Source organism: Manis pentadactyla, chromosome 4, assembly GCF_030020395.1.
Source record: "Manis pentadactyla isolate mManPen7 chromosome 4, mManPen7.hap1, whole genome shotgun sequence".
Classification (NCBI taxonomy): domain Eukaryota; kingdom Metazoa; phylum Chordata; class Mammalia; order Pholidota; family Manidae; genus Manis; species Manis pentadactyla.
Genome location: NC_080022.1, coordinates 147,524,786 through 147,541,529, shown reverse-complemented (window position 1 = coordinate 147,541,529; position 16,744 = coordinate 147,524,786). Strand labels below are relative to the sequence as shown.

Sequence of the window (16,744 nt, the reverse complement as noted above, 5' to 3'; positions counted from 1 at the left end):
GGAGTGGATTCTTTAGGGTTTTTTTTATGTACAATATCATGTCATCTGCAAACAGGGACAGTTTGACTTCTTCCTTACCAGTCTGGATGTGTTTTATTTCTTTGTGTTGTCTAATCGCCATGGCTAGGACCTCCAGTACCATGTTGAGTAGAAGCGTAGAAGCGGGAAGAGTGGGCATCCTTGTCTTGTTCCTGATCTTAGAGGAAAAGCTTTCAGCTTCTTGTTGTTAAGAATGATTTTGGCTGTGGGTTTGTCATATGTGGCCTTTATTATGTTGAGGTACTTGCCCTCTATGCCCGTTTTGTTGAGAGTTTTTATCATGAATGGATGTTGAATTTTGTCAAATGCTTTTTCAGCATCTATGGGGATGATCATGTGGTTTTTGTACTTCTTTTTGTTGACATGATAGATGATGCTGATGGATTTTCAAATGTTGTACCATCCTTGCATCCCTGGGATGAATCCCACTTGATCATGGTGTATGATCCTCTTAGCAATACCTGTTTTGAAGTAGAAAGTAATATCTACTTTGCTGTGATCCTGAGAGGATTAAACGAGTTCATGTGTTCATATACGAAACACCCAGCCCAGTGCCTGACACCGAGTAGCCACTCAGTACAAAGTGAATAGGTTCCTTCCCACTTCTATGCATTATTTATTGATCAGGTTTATTATTTTTTTTTCCTGGTATCTCCATTTCCAGTGCTCTTCAGTTTGGGTAACTGGGTTGGAGGATTAGATGAGATACTTAGCTCTTAATGAATTGTAAATTGCTGCTCCTATTTCCCCTCATTTATTTTCCTGTGCCCCTTCAGGCCCTCTAATCAGCCATGGGACAGGACATAAAGCTGTCAGTGCCCAAGTAAAAGCTGGAGGCTTGATAAAAGAGAGTGTGAGCAAGGTTGTAAACCTTTGAGCATTTGGTAGTACTTTGGACAAAGGGCATGTCCACCATCAGCTACAGGAAGGCTTAGTAAGTGAAGCCAGACAGGACAGTGGAAGACGCAGCCTCGTGGGGGCAATACAATGTCAGGAGTCAATAGCAACTAAGATAGAGAAGAGGCATGGTAACAAGCTGGGAACTGGGTAAGGCCAGACAAATCCAAATTCATGTGTTGTCCAGGACTTCTGAAGCCCTGGGCCTTCCTTCCCCACAGCTAGGCTTCCGCTCAACTCAACAACAAGCTTAAGGTTCATGACAGTTCCCTTTGCATGTATCTGAGGGCTTTGGTCTCATCTTACCCCTCTTTGTCTATCAGTCCCTGGGTGGGATATTTGTCCCACCCTAAGACCAAACCTTGGCCCTGACCCATGTACTTGGGCAGGAGAGCCAGGCAGTATCCAACACTTTCCCCCTTCCCAGGTGAATCAGTGAGGAACATTTTATCTTAGTTTTTAAAATATATATATATAATAAAATCATTATGTTTAACATTTTAGGTGCCCTGCATTCCCTTGACTTCTTAAGTCAATAAATGAAACTATAACTCACATGCATTGGACATACAATAAATAGAATATGATATTATGTTGCATAATACCGTAAAAAAAATGTCCCACTGGTCCATTTTCAGCTTAGACTCCAAATATACCAAGATACTTTTTATTTAAAAGACAGTTGGGAGGAGACACATGATAGGATCTCCTGAGCTGGATAGCAGCTACCACTATCTGGTACCCACCCCATTTAGTATAGAGTGTGATCTGGGCATGAGGATCTCTTAAATCTTCCCAGTAGATTCTAAGGTGCAGCAAAGTTGGGAACCACTGGGCTAAGGTGCCTCATGATAAACGCACAGAAGCACGAAACAGGTCACTTGATTGCCTTTCAGTGACAAATAGAAACAAGAGTTAGATTGTAATACACACCTCCTCACATCAGTATATTTTCTCCTGCTGGCAAGCTTCCATGGGAAACTGAGTCGTCAACAGAAGGTTGCTCCGTGGGCATGGTCTCAGGTATGAGGTGGGTGGGAATGGGATCGTGGAGGAGAGGCTGTTGGTGCATCTGAAGAGTCAGGGCCATTGTGCCAGTGCTGAAAATTCCTGGTGAGGCTGAAAACCCTGATAAATTCCTGCTCTAGGATACCCCTCAGGGATGTCATGACCCTTCTAGTAAAACCATCTTTATTCTGATTGGGTGGCAAGCGCTTAATTTGCATAAATCTTCATCATTATACCTTCAGCTGTGCTGACTGAGCCCTAGTGATTTTGGCTGAAGTGTGCCTAAACCTCCACAGGGGATGTGGGGAAAGAATGACGTTTTCTTCTATAGATGGCTGGCTGGGCCCCACCTCGGGTTCCCACAGCCCCTTCTGCTTATTTCTGTCGTGATACTTATCACACCTATTACAGGTGTTTATTTGTCTGATGCTCTGGGAGCTCCCTAGGGCAAAGACCGTGTTCCTATTTTTCTCTGCATCCCTGGTGCCCTGTGTTGGTTCTTAAGCTGAAATAAACTGAGCTCTTCAACCACATTATAAAGCGTTTTAAACTTACTTTTCAAAACACAAGTAATTCACAAATAGATTCTTGTTTCAAAATTTGCAAAGTTTTTTATTCCCTTGATCATCCAGTCCTACTTTCCTCAGAGGTAACCACTATTACCAGTTAAGTGTAAATCCAAATTAGACTGTTTTATGTGCATTTACACACACACACACACACACACACACACACACACACACACACACACACACACATTTAGAAATATATGGGGCTTTTCTGTGTGTTTTTAAAATATATGTTATTATGATATACACATAGTTTGTTTAACATGCTTTCTCATGTAATGTTTTTGGTGATCTTTCCATAATAATCTATTTATTGATCTTCTTCATTCTTTCAAAATGGTGAATTCCAAAGGAGACCCTGAGACAAGGATTCAACAAGTACTTTATGTGAGAAGTCATCCCAGAAAATACCGGTAGAGGAACAGGGAAGTAAGACAGGAAGGAAAGGAGACCAATAAAGTGTGTTTGATCAAGCAAGTCATCACTGTAGGTAACCAGAGGTCAAGTCCACTGGGGAGCTCTGTGAGCCAACGTATGACACAAATGTAGAACCTTATTACCTAAGGAGAGCTGGAGTATTTATCCATCAATTCCCATCTACCATTGTTTTAGGGCTGCTTCAGAGAGGCACTGATTCTTCAGTACTTTTGGATTGCCATGCACCTGGACAGAGAGAGCTCTAGGGGCCAGAGAAAATCTTCAATCAAGTAGATGCAAGTGCTAGCAGTTTGAGGTCAACTGGCATGCATAGACATGGCAAGTCACAGGTTGTGTGGGTGGAGCACTGACAGGGTCTACTACAGAATGGATGTGACTTTATTAAATGACTTCTCATTTAAGTTGCTTACATTTTTTAGCTTATACAAACAAACCTTCAGTAAGTATTCCATCCATGCTCCTTATGCACATGTGCAAATATTTCTTTAGGATAGATGCCTACAAGAGGGTCCACCCATTACACAATGTTTCTCCCTAATTTTAATCTCCCATGCTGGGGAAGTCTACTGTGATCCACTCTGAACTCCAGGCTGCCAGAATGCAGACATCCTCTCTGCCTTAGTCCCTTAATCTTGCCTTTTCAGGAATTCTTCCAAAATTGAAGACCTGAGAACATCTAATGATTTTCCTACTGTACTGAATGGGAATTCCATAGCCTCATATTCTCTCCATAGTCTATCCCTATAACTTTACCCTTGTCTTCTACCTTAAAAACCTGCTGCTGCTGGTTTATTCAGATTGTAAGTAGTACTGTAGTAATAAAAAATCAGATTCTGGAGCAATGGGTTTCTTCTACTTGGTCATACATGTTGCCTTTATTTACCTGCATAGGCAGGCTGTCATTTACAAATAAAGAGCACCTGTCCACAGCTTCAGACTGCATCTCTGCAATCCCTTTATGGTAGCTAGTCAAAGGACACAATTACGAATTTATGAAATTTTTCAGTTAAAAAATTAACTCTAATTTTTATTTCTACTTTTTAAGTCAACTTTATTAAACTGTAGCTTACATCCAATAAGTGTTTTAAGTTCAATGAGTTTTGACAAACATATACACTCATGTATCACTACCCCAATCAAAATAGAGATCATGGAATCACTTATTTGCTTCCCATCGGTATCAATCAGTTTTGCCTGTTCTAGAATTTCATAAAAATGGAATTATATAATATGTACTCTCATATAAGGTTTCTTTCACTCAAAATGTTTTTGAGATTCACCCATGTTGTTGCTTATATTGGTAAATCTTTTCTTTTTTATTTCTGCATAGATTCTGTTGTATAGATGGATCACAATTTGTTTATCCATTCACCAGCTGATGGACATTAGGGTTATTTATACCTTTGAGCAATTATGAACAAAGCTGTAAAAAATTTGCATGTATAGGTTTTTTTGTGGACATATATTTTCATTTCTCTTGACTAAAGTCCTAGAAATATGATTGCTGGATCATAATGTAAATGTATGTTTACTTTTATATGACCCAACCAAATTATTTTCCAAAGTGACTGTAGCATTTTGCTTTCTCACCCAAAATGTGTGAGAGTTCCAGTTGCTCAACCTCATCAGCACTTGGGATCCCTTATTACTAATGATGGTAAACATATTTGCATGTTCTCACTGGTCACTTGTATAGCTTCTTTTGTGAAATGTGCATTCAAACCTTTGCCCATTTAAAAAATTGAGCATAGGTATCCTTTACATATTCTGTAGGTAAGTCCTTTGTTGGATATATGTATTGTGAAAATTTTCTCCCAGTCTATGGCTTGCTTTTTCAAATCTTCTTAACAGTGTATTGAAGAGTAGTATTTAAAGTTTTTGCTGAAATGCAATTTATCTATTTTTCCTTTTATGGCTAGTGTTGTAAAAAGGGATCTTTGCCAACCATAAGACCATAAGATTTTTTTCTTATATTTTTCTCTTTCACATTTAAATATATGATTTGCTTAGAGTTTATTTTTGTGTATGGTGTGATGTCAATGGTTTTTTGTTATCTCTCTCCTTCCCAGTTTGGATATCCAGTTGTTCTATCCAGTTGTTTATTGAAAAGATTATCTTTTTCTATTGAATTTTCTTAGCACCTTTGTTGACAAATCATTTGATCAAATATGTGTAGGCCTATTTCTGGAAATTCTTTTCTTTTCCTTTGAACTATGTGCCCTTATGCCAATACCACATTGCCTTGATTAATATAGCTTTGATGTATGTCTTGAAATCAGGTAATTTTAGTCTTCCAACTTTGTTCTTTTTTTTCCAAAATTGTTTTGCTTAGTCTAGGTCATTTGCACTTCCATATAGATTTTGGATCAGTTTGTCAAATTCTACCAAAAAAAAAATGCTTCTGGGATTTTGATTTGTACTTCACTGAGTTTATAGATCAATTTGAAAAGAACTGACATCTTATCAATATTGAGTCTTCTAATTCATGAATACAGTATATCTTTCCAGTTATTTAGGTTTTCTTTAATTTAAGTGAGCAATGTGTTGTACTTTTCAGAGTACCACAGATCTTGAACATATTACATTAAGTTTATCTGGAAGTGTTTCAAGATTTTTAATGTTATTGTAAATGGTACTGGTTTTTAAATGTATTTCCACTGACTCATTGCTGGTATTTAGAAATCAATTGGCTTGTTTATAGTGACTTCATATCCTGTGGCCTTGCTAAATTCAGTTCTAGTAGGTTTTTTCTAGATTTCTGAGGATTCTCTAATTTTATTACTGTATAAACAAAAATGTTTTATTTCTTCCTTTCTAATATTTAGGACTTTTATTTCTTTTTCTTGCCTTATTGCACTGGTTAGGACTTCCAATGAACATTGAGTAGAAAAGATGAGAGCAAACACTGTCACCTTGTTCCCAATCTCAGGTAACAGTCTTCTATCATTCAGTCTTTCAGCATTATGTATGATGTTCATGGTAGGTTTTTCATAGATGCTCTTTGGCAAGTCCAAGAAGTTTCCCTCTAGTTTTAACCTGCAAGTATTTTTATTTTCAGTTGCTTATATTTCACCATGCTAAATGATGTTGGGACTCTAGGCCTTGGTTCTGTTTTCTCTAGTAGTGTGATGTAGAGAACATGGTTTCAGAGTCAAATAGATTTGAACTCTGCCACTTTCCGACTGTGTGACCTTATTCAAATGCTCTATCTTCCACTTTAATTTCCTTACTTGTAAAATAAGGATAACGAATTGATTTGTAAAGTTTATTGTGAATATCTGATTCACTTGCATGTATCTGCCACATAGTGGATATTCAAAATATATTACTACCTTTTCCCCATCCTTACCTCCTCTTAGTAATACGCTTTTGACTTTATAATGACATTTATAATGTCTGCCCAAATTTCACAGTAGGGTTTTTTAAAATGGGTATTGGTCATAGGAAGGTCAGGATCTCATCAGTGGGTGAGAATTCCGTATGTTGCAGTAACATGTGACATCCAATCAGGTGCTTTCCTCAGCTGACTGTGGGTGGATTCCATAATTATTCCCAGGCTAAGACTTCCTGGGATTAACATGTTGTCCCAACCACTACAAAACAAATGCACTGTTCCAAATAATACCTAATTATATCAGGTTCACTGCTTTTAATAGTATATCCAGAAAGAATGATTCACAAGTCTTGGCTCTAATTTAGATATACAGGGAAACTTTATTGTTAGTCCATATACAAGTGTTCTTAGGCCTGGAATTCTCCAACTCTGAGCACAGCAGGAGTCAAGGACACTAGAGCAAAAAGTGTAAAAATGATGCTAAACTCCCAGAGCAGTGATTCCAAATGCCAATCCTAGAGCAAGTGCCTGATGAAGTGTTTCATGCAGACCTCTGTAGAATAAGACATAAGAGGATGATTTGTATGTTCTTCATAAAGCTAAATGTACTGTCTTTTATTCTGAGATTCTATTTCTCCTACCTTTTGGTGTGGAAAGGTCCCTATGTTGTTTCATTATGGTGGTTATTGATCATCCTTATTTGGTAAAATGAATTAGCCAGCTTATCTTACTCTACTACATACCATCAATTTAAAAAGTTATTTTTAAAATTACTAGCCTGAGAAATAGCAGAGTATATCTTTCTGGAGAAGTTCAGTATGCCTAGATTTGTGCCATGGTAATAGATTGCCTATTTGTCATTATTATTTAGGGCAACTATGTCCCTCCTTGAAGTCACTTTAGAATCCTAGCCTCCAGCCTCAAACCAGGAGGTGTCAGCCCCAGTGACAGAACTGCAGGGGACTGGACACAGCCTGGGATATTCTAGTGGATTGAGATCACCTGACCTGTAAAAAGTATAACTGTCAATTTTGTGACTCTAAACAGGGGGATGTATTGGACAAATGGAAAAAAAAAATAGAGATGGATAAACATCAAGAGAAAGGGCCCACATGAACATGTTGAATATTTGGGGGAACCCAGGGTTTGTGTGAAGCCTGGTTTATGGCATAGAAACAAAATCATGAGTGAGAAGAAGCTCCACTTAGAAGAAGCTGAGACTTAACCTCATAAGCCTCCATTTCCATAGCCGCTAAGTGGAAATGATGACCCTGCCTTGTCTTTCTGGAGTGTTTGCTTGTGGATTGAATGATAATGGATAGGAGAGTGCTTTGCAAACTACGGCATCCCAGTCAAATTTAAGGAATGACTCTCTTACTTTGGTGAGAATTGAGAAGGCAATATTTCTAGACACACGACATAGCTCCAGGCAATCTCTTTACTGAGAAAGATGATGGAAATGTACATGGCCTGTAGGCTAAATACTGTCAGAACATGTTTTCACCAAATACATCTGGACAATTGTATTTTTTCATGCCATATTCCGAAACGTGGTAACTAGGCAGAGAGGTGAGATATCAGCTCTGGTGAGATGTTGAATGCAAAGTATGGTCCGAGGTCCACAAAGGACAGCCAGGGTCTGTGCCAGTGCTCGAGCCTCTATATTCTGGGTAAACTTCTCAGGCCATATTTGGGCTGCAATGATATGCTGGTGTAAATTCAGAAGAAGGTTCTTCTGAAGACCTATCCTAGCATGAGCAGAACTTTTAAACAACAATGAATTATTTTAAGCACCCTAAAGTCTGTGCTGTCAGAATATATTCAGATCACAGTTTAATAATAACAGTTATCATTTATTAAATGCAACCTATGCAGGGGGGGGACTACTTTAAATATTTTAATATATATTATCTCATCTAATCCCCCCTTGAGTAAGGTACTATCATTACCTGCATTTTTAAGATGAGGAAACTCATAGATACAGAACTCAGTACCTTACCCAAGGTCATAATTTTAGTAAGTGATGGAGACTGGATTTGGACAAGGCAGTCTCACCCAGGTTTAATCTATACTGCTCCTCTACTTCTATTAAACACATGCTCGATTCTAAGCACTGGACCAGTAAGCTACAGGGATTAATAAAACCAAATCTATTCCCTTGAAAAACATTCACTCTAGTAGGGAAGAGGGAGGCACAGATAATTATAACACAATGTATATTACTATAGTCATGCCTATCTTTCTCATCCTGATTTATCTTCCTCTAAAGCATCCCTTATCACCAGCTAACAAACTACATATTTACTTGTTTATTTATTATCTGTCTCCCTCTACCGAAACTATAATCTCTACAAGGGCAGGAGTTTTGTTTTGTTCACTGCTATATCCCAGTATCTAAAAGAATGCCTGACATGTAAATATATTTAGAAGCTGCCTTCAAGGCACAGGAGTAGAAATTAAATAAAAATGAACAAGAAATGTCAGAAAATATTCATGGTTCTTCCTCAGTGATCTGGGCTGACAAGATCTTTGTGAAATGGAGTGTGTTGAAAAGCTTCAGGGAGAAGAAAGGACATCAGCCAGAACGTTGGCAGTCAATTCCCCCTTAAATGTCATCGTTCTTTTATGCTTATGCATGTATACACGCAAGTCCATCCCCCACCTCCCTCATCCTCTCCAGCCATATCAAGCAGGTTGTCTTTTTCCACGAACTGACGTACCTTTACACATTTTGCTCCCCTTTCTAGAAGCCCCTCCTGCTATGCCCCCTCCTACCCACAGCTCCCCTGTGCTTTACCACCTCAGTTTTATCCTTTGAAACTTCTACCAACTGTCACTTCCTTATTTAGATGACCCACCTCTGTGCTCCCTTCACACCCTCTAAAGTCATTCAGTACTAGAATCATGGCTTTATTTGTCTCTGGCCTTGTGCTAAAGGCTCCCTGAGAGCTGAACGTATGTCTTATTTAGGCTGTATTTCGAGAACCAAACACTGTGCCGGGCATGAAAATAACACCCATGACCTGTTTTTAGATGGTTAACATAATAATCAATCTCTCTCTCTCTACACACACACACACACACACACACACACACACACACACACACTTCACTGCAGGGATTATGTCCTCTAATTCCAGTATTCCTTTTACTGATCTTACGAAAGTGCTCCACATGAAAGTTGTTCAACACATTCTGAATAAAAACAACTATTAAAATATAAATGATAATACCATGGAGGTATTTGTACCACTTGCAAAACAATAACAAACCCATACAAAGCTACAAAGTAAATTAGGATGCTAATTGTGCAAGAATAAATAGGCAAATCGATAAAACAGAATAGAAAGCTGTAACAAATAAAAGTATGTGTGTTATTTCATGAAGGTGGCATTTTCCAATCAATTAGGAAATGATGGCTCATTTGGAAAATACTGAGAGAAATTAGTTAGAGATTTTGGTGAAAAGAAAACTTAAATCCCTGTATCATACCATTTACTAAAATAAATAAATACGAATTTAATAATAACTCATATTATTGTTTACTATGAGCCAGACTTGACACCAAGCATGTCACAAGCTAATCTGAGCATGATGACAATTCTATGAGATTGGTACTGTTCATTTTATTTCTGTTTTCAAATGAGTAAACTGAGGCTCAGAGTTTAAGTTGATCAAATTCTCACAGTCAGTGGCAAACGCTGGCAATTCAAACCCCAGGCCTGCTAACATCACAGTCCTTCTGCTTAACCACCACACTATAGTACCTCTCACCAAAGAATTGTGAACACTTGAACCACAGAAGAATTACCACTAAAAGATAATATTTGAGTGTCATGTTTCCTTAGCTCCTCTGGTCTGTGACAGCTTCTCAGATTTTTCTTATTCTTGATGACCTTGAAGCTTCTGAGGGACACTGGTAAGGTATTTTGTAGAATGTCCCTCAATTTGTGTTTGTCTGATATTTTTCTCAGGGTTAAACTGGGGCTATGGGTTTTTGGCAGAAAGGCCATAGCAGTAAAGTGCCATTCACATAACATCATATCAAGGGTACATGCTAGCAAGATGACACATCTCTGTTGATGTTGACCTTGGTCATCTGGCTGAGGTAGTGTTTACCAGATTTTTCCATTGTAACATTATTCTCCAGCTCCCTGCTTCCATACCATACTCTGAGAGCAAGCACCAAGCACAGCACATACTCAGGGTGGAAGGGGATGGCTTATGTTCTTTTGACATAGCTTCCTGCCTTCCTTAGCAAGGCACCTCTCCCCAGAACACCACGCACTTTTGGAAACTTCACTCTAAGACAGATCATGTGCATTAGCTGCTGGAATTTTTTAAGAGAGTGCTAGTTAGAAGCCTTTACAAACTCCTGTAGACGGCCTTGGTGAACTCCTTAGATTGATAGTGGGGGAGAGAGGCTACCAAGGGACAGATCTCCAGGGCTTGCTGATGACCCATTCCATTCTAGATCCAGTTCTACCCAGATATAAGCCCATATCTTCTATATTGTGTTTCACCCCCCAAATACCTGTATAGTAGGGCTCAGTAAATGTTTATTGCCTGATGGATTTTTTAACTTGAAGGAATGCATATGCCCAGTTATAAGATTCTCCAAGGCTTTATTTATGCTGGCACAAGTCAGCACCCTTTAAAAAGAATGACACTGATATATATTCACTTAAATAAATTAATGTGCCCATCTCAACTGTTCCTTTTGGCTATATGGACAAACTCACATTCCAAATCATGTGACCCTAAAACTGAAAAAAAAAAACCCAAAAAAACAGCAAACCCAACTATGCTTCAGGCTTTATGCTGATACATTTGTTGTGAGCATTAGATGAGAAGATGTAAAGCATTTTACACAGTACCTGGCACATAGTTTGTACTCAATAAATATTAGCTTTTTGTTGTTGTTGTTATTGAGGTCTTTTTTTTTTGTATTTTTCTTGGCATTTGTTAAGTTATGTCATTGCGCCAGCAATTGCATAGATGGAAAGGTAAAGAGTGAGTAAGGAGACAGGGTGAAAGACATTTATTAAATTATAAATACAAGAACCTACTTCTTAAAAAAATAGAAAAAGTGCTGGAAATGCAGCAATACATAAAGCATAAGAACGTGCATCTGAAAGCAGTGTTATAAACCAGGTATATAGGAAAGACCAGTTGGACCTGAGCTTGCATTTTTATTTGTTTATTTACTTAAAAATATTTCATGATAATCTACTAAGTGCCAAACACTGTTGTTAGGTGTTAGGAGTACAGCAGTTGATAATAAAGATTTGGTTCTTGCCCTTGTGGAGTAACAGCAATGAATAAGTAAATACAAATTGTGATTAAATACTACCCATATCTAATAGGCAATTCAAAGTCAACTTTTCCAAACTGAATTCTTTATTTCTCTTGGCATCTTGTGCAGTGTTCTCCATCTCTGTAAATGGAACCACTCTTCACCAATTATTTAGGTCAAAAACCCTAAAGTGACCCTTGACTAAACTTTCTTATATTCCAGCCATTCCCATCTTTTGGCTTTACCTTCAAAATGTATCCTGAATCCAACCTGTTCTCACCATTGCCAAGACTGCTACATTGCCCAAGACACCATTATCTTTCACCAGGATTATCCAATACATCCTCCTGCTTCTACTCTTTCTTCTGTAAGTTCTATTCTCCACACAGAAGTAAGAATAGTGATCGTTGTTATGAGTTAAAATGGTCATAACAAAGATAAAGTAGCATCCTCCTTGCAGCCAGAATAATACCCAGAAATAAGTGTACTAAAAAGGTGAAAGGGTTATACCCCGAAACCTATAGAACACTGCTGAAAAAACTTAAGGAAGACTTAAATAAATGGAAAGACATCCCATGTTCATGGATTAGAGACTTAATATTGTTAGGATGGCAGTACAACCCAAAGTTATCTACACATTCAACGAAATTCCCCGTCATAATTCTAATGATTTTTTTTTCAGAAGTGGAAAAGCCTATCCTCAAGTTCAAATGGAATTGAAAATGGCTCTGAATAGCTGACAATATTGAAAAAGAAGAAAAAGATTGGAAAACTTACATTTCCCAATTTAAGGTACAGTAATCAGTGTGGTGCTGACATAAGGGTAGAATATAGACCAATAAAAAATAATTGAGAGGCCAAAAATAAATCTATGCATGTATGTCCAGTACATTTTTTTGAAGGCTGCCAAGTCCGTCCAAAGGGGAAAGAATAATCTCTTCAACAAATGGTGCTGGAAAAACGAGATAACAACATGCAAAAAAAATGAAGTTGGATCCTTTTCTCACATCATGAACAAAAATTAATTCAAAATGGATATATGACCTACATTCATAAAATGAAGTCATAAAACTCTTAGAAGAAAACAAGGGTAAATCTTTATGATCTAGGATTTGGCAATCGATTCTTAGATATAATGCTGTAAGCATTAGCAACAACAAAAAAAATAGATAAAACTTCAACAAATTAATAAATTCTGTGCATCCAAGGGCATTATTAAGAAAGTGAAAAGACAACCTATAGGATGGGTGAAAATATTCACAAATTACTTCTGATAAGGGTCTGGCATCCACAATATATAGAGAACTTTTGTAATTCAACAATAGAAAGGCAATCCAATTTAAAAATGGGCAAAAGACTTGAATAGACCGTTCTTCAAAGAAGACATACAAATTGCTAACAAGCACATGAAAAGGTGCTCAAAATTATTATTCACTAGGGAAATGCAAATCAAAACCACAATGAGTTACCACTTTATACCTACTAAGATGGCTATAATAAAGAAAGACAGGTAATAACAAATGTTGACATGGATGTGGAGAAATCAGAATCTTTTGCATTGCTGGTGGGAATATAAAATGGTGCAGCCACTGTAGAACAGTTTGGTAGCTCTTCAAAAATTTAAATGTAGAATTATTATATGACTCAGCAATTTCACTCCTTGGTATATACCCAAATAAACTGAAAACTGGTACTCAAATAAATACATATATCTGCATGTTCTTATCAGCACTATTTTCAGTGGCCAAAAGGTGGAAACGAACCTAATGTCCCTCAGTGGGTGAATGGATAAACAAATTGTGGTATATACATGCAATGTAATATTATTTTCAGCCATAAAAATGGATGAAATTCTGATATATGCTGTGATGTGAATGAAACTTGAAAACATTATTCTAAATAAAAGAAGCTAGACATGCAAAAAATTATATATTGCATAATTTCATTTAAATGACTATCCAAAATAAGTAAATACATAGAGACTGAATGAAACTTGGGTTGCCAGGGTCTGGGGGAAGGGAAAATAGGGAGCAGCCACTTAATGGGGTCATGGTTTCCTTTTGGGGTGATAAAAATATTTTGGAAGGTAGAGATGGTGGCTGCACATTGTGAATGTACTATGTGCCATTTAATTGTTCACTTTAAAATGGTTCATTTTATGTTATGTGAACTTCACTTTAAGAAAAAGAATAGTCCTTTTATAAAAGAAGTCATTTTGTCACCTTCAGTGGTTTTAGATTAAGGTTGAAGAGTTAGTTTGTAACATATTAGGCAGGGTCTTAGGATTAAGCTTCGCGGGACACAAAATCATGATCAATCAAAAGCCATTTACCATGAAAGACTACTGTCTCAGGGACCAGAAATATAGACCAGCACTTTCTCTCCATGAAAGAGAGGAGGTCAGAAAATTGCTTGAAGGAACAAGAATTAGCCCTGGGGATAATAAATTGATGGATGCCTACCGACATCAGCCTTGGGTGGCCTGATTCATCCTTTAGTAAAAGAGATGGTTTTGCTGATGGTCTGTGATGCTCCAGGTCTGATTGTTGAGGCTCCCTTTGGGATGGACATTACCAGTCCTTGATTCAGCAGTTTTCTTTTGTCTGTGTTCTCTTGACTGACCAACCTGTCCTTTCCCTCTGCACTCCTCACCTTTTGACAGATTCTTTAGGCTTGTTAATATCTTCAATTATGCAGAGGATCCACCCCTGTCTCCTTCAGGTGATTGTGCATGTCTAATCCCATGCATTATCTTATTTAAGGTCCAGGCTCGCTCTCTATCCATGTGTGTGTGTGTGTGTGTGTGTGTGTGTGTGTGTGTGTGTGTTTGTGTGTGTGTGTGAGAGAGAGAGAGAGAGAGAGAGAGAGAGAGAGAGGGAGAGAGAGAGAATGGGCATCTCATTTACAAACTCCATCAAGTCACAATACACCCAAAGTAACCCAAGTGGCTGGTATGTCTCAGTTCAATGATTCTCAATTAGGACTAGAAGTGAGGGTATTGTGGGAGTGGAAAGAGCAGTTAATCAGAATTCACTAGGGAGCTTTTCTGAACTTTAGATGATTGACTTTCTACCTCAACTGCCAACACTGATGGACCAGAGGGTGGAGTGAGTGGAGACGACAAGCATGAGTATTTTGGATAAGATCCATAGGAAATTCTGAAAATCTTTCTCTTTTCCCCATTCTTGTAAGAAACCATATACATCAAGGGAGCCACTGATGGTGGCTGGAAACTTGGGACACATACAGACACTTGTATCAAGGAACTATGCCTTTATTCAGTGAATCTGGAGCCCAGTTGCTTTTGAAGCGAGAGAAGATCCCCCAAGACTTTCTTCTTGGATACTTCTCCATCAGCTGGGTCTTTGTCACTATTTTTGTTTCAGAACCACCCACTTGGTTGAGGCTTTCTTTCTCAGGGAAGGCATTTACCCACCAGAGTTCTCACCCACCAGAGAGTGAGAAAGAAGGGAACCAGTGGAAGTGGGAGTTGCAACGCAAAGAGAATGTGTGTCCCCTGAAGACTGATTCCCCCAACACACACACACACACACACACACACACACACACACACACACACCTACTTTGCAACAGGAAAGACTGATGTAAGGGTTTTAGAAAGTGAAAGAAAGCTAATGAGTTCACAATCATTTCTGTGGTGGTAGAGGGTAAAGATGCAGGTTGAATCTCCATTATGGATGGTCAAATACCTCATTTCACTTGAAATCTGAATTGGTGAAATAAGTAGAGTGAAATGTCAGTTTCAGATGGTTCCAGTTGCAGAGGGTGGTGCCTGTCTGTGGAGGTGATCCTTTTCCATGTGCCATTTGGAATATACACAAGAAGAAAAGGAACCAGTATAACAGTTGGAATTCTAAGAGCTTTGAGTCAACCACTTGATTTTTTTGGTTCTGGACAACAGTAAGATATATGAAATTTTAGCAGTGAAATTTTAAGCCTTTCTGCATGTCAGTAGGTTGTTTAAATACAATCTACTGGAACATGTTTAGTGATATTAAGAACTGGCTCTATTCCAGCCCTTCTCCTTTAATTTCTCTCCCTAAAACTAAAGGCCACACTAAGAGCTGCACCCTGACAGGTGGCCAAATCAACACAGCATGGGATGACTAAGTGCTTTAGAATTGCAGCTTCCAAATGGAACTGTTTCCTTTGGCAGACATGGCCAGGTATGACAGCCTGCTCTCAAGCAGACCAAAAACCAGCAAGAGGTTATTTTCTACTGAATTTGGTTTGTAAATTGGCCAGATGTGGCCTACAGAATGTTTTGTTTGGCCTACATTATATTTAAAATTTCTAATTTGGACCAACATTTAGAAATTCTGATTTCGGGCCTTTTTCTTTTTAAATGAGAAACTCTGATAATACTTAGCCTGCATTTCTGCATAGCAAGTATTGACTGGAACTGAGAAGCAGCATCTCCCTTTAGACAGTATGCCATAGTCCCCACTACTCATGCAGTCCAGGGACGTGCTATTATACCCATTGGAGCTCAGACCTCTGTCAGTGTGCAGACAGCAGCCAGCGTGTCCCAGAACACTCAAAACCAAAAGGAGGAAGCATCAGCCCCCATCTGGAAAAGCCCAAAGAGAACCCCTGAGTGCAAATCTCCTCAAGTTTTAGTGGGGCAACACATGGGAATTCCCTTGAGACAAATTAGAAGTCCTCCTGGAAGATACACCAGATGGTAGAGAATGTAACGGCTGCTCTGTGATAGTGCAGACGAGGTTAGCATTAATCCCTGAGAAAATGGTTATCTGTTACCTCCCATAAATTTATTTCTACGTTCGTTAGATATGCAGTGGTTCTCAACTGAAGTGAATGTGTTGGGGTTGAGAAAGTGTCCCTGGTATTGACACATGCCTTCTGATTGAGAACCACTGTCGTAATCAGTCTCTGAGTTCTGTGTGATTATTTCCATAGTTCCTCCTTCAGAACTGTACCTTGGCCCTGTACCCTGAGGACTGTTTTATAACTAAAGGCAAGAGGGGAGGCCTGAAGCTTATAAAGGTTGCCAAGTGGTTTCCAAATCTGTCTGCATCAGAATTCCCTATAAATCTTTAAAAATTCAGATTCCTGGGCTCTATTCCATATTTGCTGAATTAGGATCTTTGAGAGTGGGGTCCACATTTTTTGCATTCTTAA

The 16,744-nt window shown here is 38.4% G+C and overlaps 1 long non-coding RNA gene across 1 annotated transcript in view; it reads left to right on the top strand.

Annotated features, from left to right (window-relative positions):
- LOC118919563 (uncharacterized) overlaps positions 1–16,744 on the top strand; it is a 33,126-nt gene that overhangs the window by 6,135 nt on the left and 10,247 nt on the right. The window contains exon 2 of the long non-coding RNA XR_005027569.2: positions 12,264–12,373. This is a non-coding gene — a long non-coding RNA (uncharacterized LOC118919563). The remainder of the gene's footprint in view (positions 1–12,263; positions 12,374–16,744) is intronic.